Source organism: Ranitomeya variabilis, chromosome 6, assembly GCF_051348905.1.
Source record: "Ranitomeya variabilis isolate aRanVar5 chromosome 6, aRanVar5.hap1, whole genome shotgun sequence".
NCBI classification, from domain to species: Eukaryota; Metazoa; Chordata; class Amphibia; order Anura; family Dendrobatidae; genus Ranitomeya; species Ranitomeya variabilis.
In genome coordinates, this window is record NC_135237.1 from 188,541,998 (window position 1) to 188,554,649 (window position 12,652).

At 44.8% G+C, this 12,652-nt stretch overlaps 1 protein-coding gene across 1 annotated transcript in view; it reads left to right on the forward strand.

Annotated features, from left to right (window-relative positions):
• Window positions 1–12,652, forward strand: part of STAC (SH3 and cysteine rich domain) — a 721,335-nt gene that overhangs the window by 221,797 nt on the left and 486,886 nt on the right. The gene's annotated exons all lie outside the window — the stretch shown is intronic.

A 12,652-nucleotide genomic window follows, 5' to 3' on the forward strand; every position in this document is an offset into this window, starting at 1 on the left:
GAGCAAATATGTTTGAATATTCTCTTGTAAAAGGATGAAGAACAGTTGACTCTACATCTACATCTATAAGTTATAGATTAATTAAAAACTGACAATAAATTTCTAAAATTCGTATTAGCTTTGACTGCAGTAACATTTCTGGTGAAGACGCAGACCATCTGTAATATGATTCCTACCCCACTCCTCACATTTTCACTCAATTGGACATTATTTCAACGGGGACATGGGAATAATAGATTACCTTATCTTCAGGAGGAAGAAAAATTCTAAGACTTTGTTCACACAGTGTGGATACATAGTGTCATGTCCTTTACGATTTTTCAGGAGGAAAACCTACAACACAATTTAGTACCAGCAAAATGGAGGAGATATTAGCAAATTTCATCCAAAAAGTGCTGAAAAAATATGTGCGTGTGTAAGTGTGGAAATTGATCTGTGGTATTTTAAATCCATGACATGTCAATAAATTATGGACAATCTCACTGCATATATCACCTGTTAAAGTGAATTAAAAAATGCCCTCAAAGAGTGTACATATCCTTTAAGCTTTATCATTGAGATATTCTGCTATTCTGATCCATGTGTACTTTGTATATATCAATAAAGCAACACTATATAAAACTGATACTTTCAAAGATGTGCAAGCTTCAGGGCACCGACCTAGCATCCTCCATATACATGTCAGCAGATGACTGGATTGCTTCCGGTATGGCGGAGACTTATAAAAATGGAAAGCAGTTAAACAATAGAAAAAAGTGCAAACACAAGTGTATTATACAATGCAGAAGATACAATATATGTTAAAGTTCAATTTGAATAACAGAGAAGTCTCTTAAAGGATTGTACTGGTGTCTCTCAGGCTACGTTCACATTAGCGTCGGGCGCCGCAGCGTCGGGCGCCGCAGCGGCGCCGCATGCGTCATGCGCCCCCATATTTAACATGGGGGCGCATGGACATGCGTCGCACTTGCGTTTTGCGTCGCTGCGGCGCCCGCGTCCGGGCGCAGAGGACGCAGCAAGTTGCATTTTTGCTGCGTCCAAAATCCATTTAAAAAAGGACGCATGCGGCGCAAAACGCAGCGTTGTGCATGCGTTTTGCTGCGTTTTTGTTTGCGTTGTGCGCTGCGGCGCCGACGCTGCAGCGCACAACGCAAATGTGAACGTAGCCTCAGAGAGCTGCTATGCTGGCACCTCATGACACAATGGCCGTAGTGGGGGTCACCAGGTGTTCCTGCTAGGCCACAAGTCCTCGTAATGAAGTCTATCAAGGAACAATAAGCCTCTTTTGTCCCAGCCGACCCCCACCTGTCGTCCTAGCCCAGGCCAATCTCTGTATCGTACATTGGTACCAGAAGCGACGGCCTGGCTCACTTGTGTCTCCCTTCTATCACTGCAAGTGTACTTCCTCAGTCAAAGTCTTCTCTTGGATATCTATTGCTTGACCGGGGTCAAGTGTCTACTGGGCTTAGGGGAAAGGCGGCCGGGCTTTGGCTCTCTAGTGGTGTCATCAGAACTTGACCGGCATACTCGGGTCTTCGGATCTCACTTGGTCTGACAGCAGTCAGCAGCTTGCAAGCACATGATTTTTACTGAGGCCTGTCTCTCTGTCTTCAGCATCATCCCTGGTCCATGTCCACACCTCTCTCTCTCTTGGCACCAAATCACTCCTCGGATTGGTGCCCTGGACCTTTATATCCAGCAACTTCATCATCAAAGGCACCTGATCGGGTGCCGCATTTGAAATCCTCCCTCTTGCAACTCTTCCTGTGCTGGATGGTTCTGCATGGTCCCATCTATCCAGTAGGTGGAAGCCTTCACGGACTAATGGTACATCTCAGTGGAGCTCTTCTAGAGTACTGGTACCTCCTCTTACATACATACAGCAAAAAATGGCAGCACTCCAGACATGATACATTAATCACAAAAAGTTAGGGATATTTGGCTTTCAGTTGAAATTTATGGCAATTGTAAAAAGTTTACGCTACAATTTTATCAGGAAAGTAGGGCACTTAGGTAGAAGCATGCAATGATGATTTTTTCATCTCAAACGTTATTGAAACAAAAGTGAACCACAGATGTGGGTCTACCTCTCAAAAATTTCAGTGTCTTAATAACTTGTCATGAGGTCTTGAGCATCAATTAAAGCTTGGCAATGACATCTCATGCTGTTCACAAGTCATCAAGGTGTTGTGTGCTGAGACATGGCATCCCACTCTTGAAGGGCAGCCCTCAAGTCATTGAGGTTCTGTGGTACTGAGTTACCAGCCTCTATATGGCAACTCAGCTGATCCCATAGATTTTCTATGGGATTCAGGTCTGAAGAAAATGCATGCCACTCCATTTGAGGTACCCCAGTCTCCAGCAGCCATTCCCTAATAATGCGACCTCGATGAGCTGCAGCATTTTTGTTCATGAAGATGAAATTAGGCCTGTGCGGTTCATGCAAAAGCACAATGACTGGATTAAGGATGTTACTCAAGTAGTAGGGGCGTGTCACTGTACCATTCACAAAGTGTAGGGCAGTTCTGTATTGACTAGGCATGCATGCCAACACTGTAACACCCAGGGCCAGTTTTAGGCAAAGTGGGGCCCCAGGCAAAAGTTTAAAATGGGGCCCCAAATACTAACATATTGCATATCACACAGAAGCATTTCTGTTGTATTTACGTGCACTGAGTTCAGGCAGCTAAACAAGCGAGATCGACAAAATTGAAGTCATTCGATGCTTGTTTCCTGGCCTCTTTCCACCAGCTGAGTAATAATGATGCGATAGAATAATCACCAATAGATCAATCTGTCGCCATACAGCCCATACAATATCATGTTATCAGCAGCACATCTGCATTTTTCATAGGGCGATGTGCTGCTGAGAACAATTATATTTTTTCCGGCATAAACAATCCAATCACTCTATGAATATGCAGCATTTTGCTTGTTTAGTATAATACACCCCATAGCCCTCCATATATTATAATGTGCACCACAGTCCTCCATATTGTAAAATGCGCACCCCATAGTCCTCCATATAATATAATGTGCCCCATAGTCCTCCATATAGTATAATACACTCCTCATAGTCCTCCATATATTAAAATATACTCCTCAGTCCTCCATATAGCATAATACACTCCTCACAGTGCTCCATATAGTATAATGCACCGCCATAGTCATCCATGTAGTACAATTAACTTCCCATAGTATAATGCACCCCATAGTTCTTCATATAGTATAATGTATTCCCCATAGTCCTCGATACAGTATAATTCAGCCCACATATAGTATAATGCAGCCACCACCCCACAGAGTATAATGCAGCCACCCCACAGAGTATAATGCAGCCACCCCAGAGTATAATGTAACCCCTCCACAGAGTATAATGTAACCTCCCCATAGAATATAATGCAGCCCCCCCATATAGTATAATGTAGCCCCCTCATAGAGTATGATGCAATCACCCCTCATAGAATATAAATATAATACATTCTCCCCCCATAGAATATAATGTAGCCCCGAACAGGATATAATACAGCCCACCTCCCCATAGAATATAATGTAGCCCCATCAAAGGGTATGATGCAATCATCCCTCATAAAATCTAATAAAGCTCCCCACAGAATATAATGCAGCCCCCTCCAAAGAATATAATGTATAATGTACCCCCAAATATATAACACAGCCACATAGTATATAACATAGCCTCCCCATAGAATATAACATACCCCCATAGTATGTAGCACAGCCCACATAGCAGTATATAGCACAGCCACGTAGTATATAGCACAGCCCACACAGTAGTATATAGCACAGCCCACACAGTAGTATATAGAACAGCCCACACAGTAGTATAAAGCACTGCCCACACATTAGTATACAGCACAGCCCACACCACAGTAGTATACAGCACTGCCCACACAGTAGTATACAGCACTGCCCACACAGTAGTATACAGCACAGCCCACACAGTAGTGTACAGCACAGCCCACACAGTAGTGTACAGCACAGCCCACACAGTAGTGTACAGCACAGCCCACACAGTAGTGTACAGCACAGCCCACACAGTAGTGTATAGCACAGCCCACACAGTAGTGTATAGCACAGCCCACACAGTAGTATACAGCACTGCCACAGTAGTATACAGCACTGCCCACACAGTAGTATACAGCACTGCCCATACAGTAGTATACAGCACTGCCCAAACAGTAGTGTATAGCACAGCCCACACAGTAGTATACAGCACTGCCCACACAGTAGTGTATAGCACAGCCCACACAGTAGTATACAGCACTGCCCACACAGTATTGTATAGCACAGCCCACACAGTAGTATACAGCACTGCCCACAGTAGTATACAGCACTGCCCACAGTAGTATACAGCCCTGCCCACACAGTAGTATACAGCACTGCCCACAGTAGTATACAGCACTGCCCACACAGTAGTATACAGCACAGCCCACACAGTAGTATACAGCACAGCCCACACAGTAGTATACAGCACTGCCCACAGTAGTATACAGCCCTGCCCACACAGTAGTATACAGCACTGCCCACAGTAGTATACAGCACTGCCCACACAGTAGTATACAGCACAGCCCACACAGTAGTATACAGCACAGCCCACACAGTAGTATACAGCACTGCCCACAGTAGAATACAGCACTGCCCACAGTAGTATACAGCACAGTATAATGTGCACCACAGTCCTCCATATAATATAATACACTCCCTATAGTCCTCGATATAGTATAATACACTCCTCCTAGTCTTCCATTTAGTATAATACACTCCCTATAGTTCTCCATATAGTATGATACACTCCTCATAGTCCTCAATATAGTATAATACACCCCCTATAGTCCTCCATATAGTATAACACACTCCCTATAATCCTCCTTAGAGTAAAATACACTCCTCAGTCCTCCATATAGTATAATACACTCCTTTGTACTCCATATAGTATTATACACTCCCCATAGTCCTCCATATAGTATAATACACACCCCATAGTCCTCCGTATAGTATAATAGACTCCTCATAGTGCTCCATTCCAATAGTATAATGCACCCCATAGTTCTTCATATAGTATAATGTATTCCCCATAGTCCTCAATACAGCTCCCATATAGTATAACGCATCCACCCAAGAGCATAATGCAGCCACTCCATGGAGAATTATGCAGCCACCCAACTGTCATGGTTCGCTGGGTTTGCTGGTTAGGTAGTTTAAGTGTTAATGTGGATGGCCTCTCTTTGGGATCTTGAGAGGGTTTTCATAGCCTCTTTGTGGGGTCATTCTCTGTCTTTATACTCTAAGCGGAGTGTGTCTGACCCTGCTCTGCCTGTGCTTCGTGCCTATCCTTGTATGTCTGCTTGGTTTTTGATCTGGTCTCGTCCCTTCCGTCTGCTGATTCTGTACCTCGCTGCCCTCTTTGTGTATGACCTTTGGCTACATCTTGATATTCCTTTGGTTGTCCCAGCTATACTACACCGTCCTCTCAGTGTATGATATTATTGCTTTGCTATAAACATAAGGATGAATGACCTTGGGGAGATCAAAACATCCAACATCGCGGAGACACCATCACGTGGTTGATCCTTCCCGGTGAAAGACCTAGCTATTCATTGCTTGTGTTGAGAAACACGTGATGGTGTCTCTGTGGCTTTTCTACATGCATTTGCATATTTTCCATTAGGGATGGGGGCAGTGTTCTGGATCACTGCATTGAGAAACACGTGATGGTGTCTCCGCGGTGTTGGATGTTTTGATCTCCCCGAGGTCATTCATCCTTATGTTTATAGTCCTTTCACTAGGCACTGCTCCTAATAGCCAGTTTCCTACTCCACACTGATGAGGGGCAAATACCCCGAAACAGCTGTCTGTGGATGGATACCATGTTTTGGCATAGGTGGTTTTCCTTTATTGGATGCTGCCCTTCCCGTGGTTGTTCCTTCCCGGTGAAAGACCTGGCTATTCATTGCTTGCATTGAGAAACACGTTATGGTGTCTCCGTGGCTTTTCTACATGCATTTGCATATTTCCCTTAAGGGATGGGGGCAGTGTTCTGGATCACTGCGTTGAGAAACACGTGATGGTGTCTCTGCGGTGTTGGATGTTTTGATCTCCCCAAGGTCATTCATCCTTATGTTTATAGTCCTTTCACTAGGCACTGCTCCTAATAGCCAGTTTCCTACTCCACACTGATGAGGGGCAAATACCCCGAAACAGCTGTCTGTGGATGGATACCATGTTTTGGCATAGGTGGTTTTCCTTTATTGGATGCTGCCCTTGCCGTGGTTGTTCCTTCCCGGTGAAAGACCTGGCTATTCATTGCTTGCGTTGAGAAACATGTGATGGTGTCTCTGTGGCTTTTCTACATGTATTATTGCTTTGCTGACCTGACTACTGTTTTCTCCTCTTCACTTTTCTTTCCTGTGCTGCTGTCAGCTCCCAGTGGGAATTTGCAGTAGCTCCGCCCCCTTCTCTGAAGTGCGGTCACGTGACCACAGGTCTTGTTGGTGCTAAGTATTCCAGAGCACCTCCACTCTCCTCAGGTCCTGGCTCCTGGCTGCTGATAGACCTACGGTAGACTTCGGACCCTCGACCCATTGTAGCTGCGGGTAAGGCTACTTTCACACTAGCATCGGGCCCGGCCCATCGCAGTGCGTCAGGCCGAGGTTACCGACGCTAGCATTCTCTGCGCCGCACAACGGGGGCAGCGGATGCATTTTTCCAGCGCATCCGCTGCCCCATTGTGAGGTGCGGGGAAGTGCGGGGAGCTGCGGGCGGAGTTCCGGCCGCGCATGCGCGGTCGGAAAAAGCGGACCGCCGGGAGCAAAAAACGTTACATGTAACGTTTTTTGCTCCCGACGGTCCGCCACAACACGGCGCAACCGTCGCACGATGGTTGCGACGTGTGTCAATGCGTTGCTAATGTTAGTCAATGCAGAAAAAACGCATCCTGCAAGCACTTTTGCAGGATGCTTTTTTTCGGCAAAACTAAGCATTGCGACGTATTGCAGTTAACGCTAGTGTGAAAGTAGCCTAAGAGTCCTCTGCATTTCCCTTTCTGCGTCCTCTGTAGCTGGGGTAGTGGTTACCAAAGGTCTTTACCTGACACCAACAGAGAGTAATGCAGCCGCCCCACAGAATATAATGTAGCCCCCTCAGAGTATAATTCAGCCACACCACACAATATAATGTAGCCCCCTATAGAATACAATGCAAACCCCCTCATATAGTATAATGCAGCCCCTCCATAGAATATAATGTAGCCCCCTCTTAGAGTATAGTGCAGTCGCCCATAGCATATAATGTAATCCCCTCATAAGGTATAATGCAAACCCCAAGTATATAATCCAGCCCCATTATATAGTACAATGCAGCCCCCCTCATATAGTATAATGCAGCCCGCCATAGAATACAATGTAGCCCCCTCCTAGAGTATAATGAATATACCCCTTAAATTATAGTGTAGCCCCAATAGAATATAATGCAGCCCCCTATAGAATACAATGTAGCCCCCCATAGAGTATCCTGCAACCCCCCAATAGAATATAATACAGCCCCATCATAGAATATAATACAGCCCACCTCCACATAAAATATAATGTAGCCCCCTCATAGAGTATGATGCAATCCCCTCAGAATATAATATAGACCCCCATAGAATAAAATGCAGTGCTTCCCCGAGAGAATATAATTCAGACCCACAGTCCAGTACTCACTGATATATAAAAGAAATAAAAACAAACAATCCTCACCCATCCTACTCGTTCCCTGCACTGCTCCCGGCTCGGCTCTGGTCTCAGCGGCTGTACTGCCCAACACACAGTGGGTGAGTAATGAAGTGACGCACCCACAGTGTCAGAGGCAGAGGAGAATGATGGGAGAGGGAGTGTGATCTGATGCTCTCTCCATCATTGAATGATTCATGCAGGGGAAATCGGCGCCGGTGCCGGGCGGGCCCGACTGAATCACAGGCTCTATAGCGGCTGTGTGGTGTGCCACTATTAGCGACACGCCACTGGCTGGGGACCCCTGGGGGAGAGGGGACCCTAGGTAGCTGCCTAGTCTGCCTGCCGCTAACGCTGGACCTGGTAACACCACCACCAGCAAAGATGAATCTGGTGGCAGATAGCTGATACATAGCGCTCTCCTTGACAACTCCAACATCGTTGGTGGCCATCTTTTGCACTCAGCGTTAATCAGCCCAATTGTACCTTGTCCAGCATAGTTACTCCCTGGCCCATGCAAGACAATGAGGCCTGTGCCTTGTGATGTAGTCAGGTATCCCTGTAGGTTGTACCTGTACAGGTATCCCTGTAGCATGCAGACCACTCTGATGTAAATGGCTTTGAATGGTTTGACATGACACTTGGGTGCTTCTCACCTCCCTTAAATACCATACCATGCCATGTAGTTATTTTTTATCATTTTAAAAGTTTCAAAAAGGGAAATAAGATGCAAAAGTTTGAGCACCCTTGAAGATTTGTGTGCTCAGATATCTTGCTCCAAAGTTTCAGATCTTAATTAGCCTGCTAATGTTATGACTTGTTCATTATCATCATTAAAAACAAGAAAAAGAAGCGCACATAGAGTAATACCTTCAGGTATCGCAATCACCTGGACCCCCACAAAACAGACTCACCTGGTCTGGTTGTGATAAGTCACAACTCCCTTGGATAAGCACGTATGGTCGCAGCAGGCTCCCGGCAAACAGTATGGATCCACATGGAAAGAAATAGAACCGGAGGATAGAAGCCGCGCAGACCACAATGAAGGTAACAGAGTTACACACACACTCTGTTTATTAGCCTACGCGTTTCGTGGCAAACAGGCCACTTCATCAGGGCATCAAGATTCATCAGTAAAACCAGGTATATATACCCACGAATACAATCAAAAAAACACAAAACATGTATAAACCCCACCCTCTTACGACATCACTTCTGGTGGGAACACCCACTTTAGATAAAAAATTTGTAAATACACCCATAATATTGGATACAAAACATTAAAATACATTGAAACACAATGATCGATCTTTAAAACCATATATATTCATCAATAAATAATAAAAACAAATGTAAACATTTCTGGTATCCAGATAAACCAGGATTAGAACTCCTGGAACCGATGTAATAGACGTGGGTGTAAATGTTGTAGATCTATTAATAACAACGTTGACAGTTTCATGTCGTTTGTAAAGAAAGGGAAGGCTTTTAATATCAATTCTAGAATGACGTGCCAGACAGATTATGTGATCTATTTAATTCAGTGCAACTGTGGTAAACAGTACGTAGGAAGGACTTCTCAACCTCTTCACAAACGTGTCAACTCTCATAGGTTTAATATCCTTAGAGGTTTTTCTAAACATGGATTATCGCGACATTGTACCATAGTTCATCATGGTAACGTTAAATTATCTGTTACCCCCATTGACCATGTGCCTGTGAATACACCTAGGAGATTGGAGATCTTGGCTAAAAAAGAAACATATTGGATATTTAAGTTGGGCACTTTAAGCCCTGGTGGATTGAATGAGGTAAGTGACCTCTTCTAGAAACCAATATCTAATATCATGAATTTTCATTACATTGACATTTCTCTGTGATGGATTTTTTTGATGGTTGAAGTTCCTCCGTGTGACGATGTGGCGAGAGACTATTGACTATAGTGGCCCCCATTTTCCATGAATCCAGGTGGCTGACTGGTCTAGGGTGCTGCTCATTTCTTTGCAGTGTTTGTAGACCTCTAGATCAAATGGGTTCAATTCCTGAATGAACCGTTGAAATAGAGTATATGGGAATTTACCCTCCCCCCTACTTCTTTCATTTCATGTGATTCTTGTTCCAATTAATCCTATTGATATTGAAGTACACTACAGACACGCTATGTAGTGTCAGTTATCTCATATTGGCCCTTGGTTTCTTTTGCTATGGGTCAATATATGATATTTTAAGTGTTTTGAATGGGTTAAACTGGTGAATCAAGATAAATAGTTGCCCTCACCTTAGACCACTTGGTGGTTTAGTGGTATAAGACGGAGGTTTAATCTCTGGAGGATAGTTTTTAGGTTTCTTCCAGCGTGAGTTCTAATCCTGGTTTATCTGGATACCAGAAATGTTTACATTTGTTTTTATTATTTATTGATGAATATATATGGTTTTAAAGATCGATCATTGTGTTTCAATGTATTTTAATGTTTTGTATCCAATATTATGGGTGTATTTACAAATTTTTTATCTAAAGTGGGTGTTCCCACCAGAAGTGATGTCGTAAGAGGGTGGGGTTTATACATGTTTTGTGTTTTTTTGATTGTATTCGTGGGTATATATACCTGGTTTTACTGATGAATCTTGATGCCCTGATGAAGTGGCCTGTTTGCCACGAAACGCGTAGGCTAATAAACAGAGTGTGTGTGTAACTCTGTTACCTTCATTGTGGTCTGCGCGGCTTCTATCCTCCGGTTCTATTTCTTTCCATGTGGATTCATTATCATCATTAGGAAAAGCTTCTTCTAAGCAGCTGCCTAGCACTCTGAAAATAAAAGTGGTGGATGCCCACAAGTCAATAGAAGGCTATGAGAAGATAGCAAAGTGTTTTCAAATTGCCTTTTCCTCAGTTTGAAATGTACAGTAATTAAGCAATGGCAGTGAACAGGAACAGTTGAGGTCAAGATAAGGTCTGGAAGACCAAGCGCAATTTCAGTGAGAGCTGCTCATAGGATTGTTAGAGAGGCAAATCAAAACGTGAGCAGTATATCCATCTGCTTGCAAACCTTTCTCAAGCAGATGGATATACCTCCAAACTTATATGTGAAGGTTCTTGCAATCAGTTTGTCTCTGACAGTCCAGCAATCAAAAGTATAAATATCCAAAGAAGAGAAGTTCAATTTCATTTGCACTGCCCTTGTTTAGTGTTCAGCCCAGTCCCACGTTGCAGCCCATTTTGACTTTTAGGCTGGATATCCTTGCCTGGTATCCTTTGCTTTTCTAGCACTTACTTGGTACTGATGTAGGATATCAAGCAGGAGCGCTTGATGCCGTGACAGATGGGAGGCAGAACAAGGGTTAACAGGCTTACTTACAGGGGAGATACTCCATGCAGGGAGGTAAAGAGTTAATGGCATTAAAGGCATGGTAAAATGCAACAGTTCAAACTCAACAATTAGGAAGCAAGAGTATATGGAAGCCCTCACACTGCATCTCCTGCTGCGCACTAAATAGCACCGGCAACGGCGGGCGCAGTGCCTCCTCCTGGAAGTTACTGTAGTCGCTTTTTCCATCTTCTGGCGGCAGTGGTCGGTCTCCGGTACCTTCCACTGGGCCTAGTCCATATACTAATGTGGCTATTAAAGGCACAGGCCGCAGTCTGGTGCGAGCCCAACGTGGCTCATTAACTAACTGAAAAGGGGGTAGTCAGGTAACAGACGGTCATGACAACTATTCTCTCCCCACGTCAGGGTGCAAGTCTCAGTCCCGTGTGTGATCTCTCTTGGGGGCAGCACATGTGCAGTACTCACGGTCACGTCGTGTCCAGCACCTGGTACTCTCTGGCTATCACTAGGCACACACCGCACATCCCGCTCTCCCTGGTCCCCGCTGTTGGTGGCAGGCAACACGGGTCTCTTTGGCACTGATGCTCCTGACTGAAGCACTCCTCTCTATGTGGCACCCGGCTCCTCTCTGTGTGCATGTTTTCAGCCAGTAATACTGATATATACATTTGTTCCTTTATTTGACCTTCTAATTATTATTTATACTATTCCTTCCATTATTCTTACAGGGAATCTGCCACGAGGTTATTGCTAACCCACCTGAAAGCAGCCTAATATAGAGACAGAGACCCTGATTCCAGGGCTGTATCAGTTACTGATCTTCTTGCTGCAGTTTTCATAAAATCACATGTTTATCTGCTGCAGATCTACCAGTTTTCTGAATACTGAACTCTGGATAACCCACATCACTGAATTAGGCTAGGGTCACATTGCGTTATGTGACCGCGTTTAACGGACTACGTTACACCGCGGCATAACGCGGTGTTAACGTAGTCCATTAACGCCGCCATAGCCTGTAATAGTGAGCGCGTCGCTAGCGCCCGCCCACATTGGGCGGGCGCTAGCGATGTCGCGTCATTTGAGTGACGGACCTCGGACGCTGCTTGCAGCGTCCGCGGCGCGCCCGAGGTCCGTTCCTCGCTAGTGCAGATCGGGGATCTGCGCTAGCGGGGACGCCGAACGCGGACCCTAGGGAAGCATTGCGTTAGCGCAACCCGCTAGCGCTATGCACTTAACGGATTGCCCTAACGCAATGTGACCCTAGCCTTACAGTTTTCTGTGTCTGTGTACACTGTGCATAGGCAGAAAGCTGACAATCAGAGCTCGTGAATATGGAGGACTACATGGAAGCAGGTTTACTAGTGCTCTAGTGATGATCTCCTGCTGCTAAAACAGTGATTTTATCAAAACTACTGTACAGCAAGCAGCTCAATATGTGACACATCACTGGAATCAGGGTCTCTGTCTCTACACCAAGCTGTCCTCAGATTAGGTAACAAAGTCCTGGTAGCAGATTTACTTTAACACAAGTTTTAGCTTCATAACAGTAGAACAGCCAACTGCTTTTACATACAGTGCCGTGAACTTCTTTCTTAA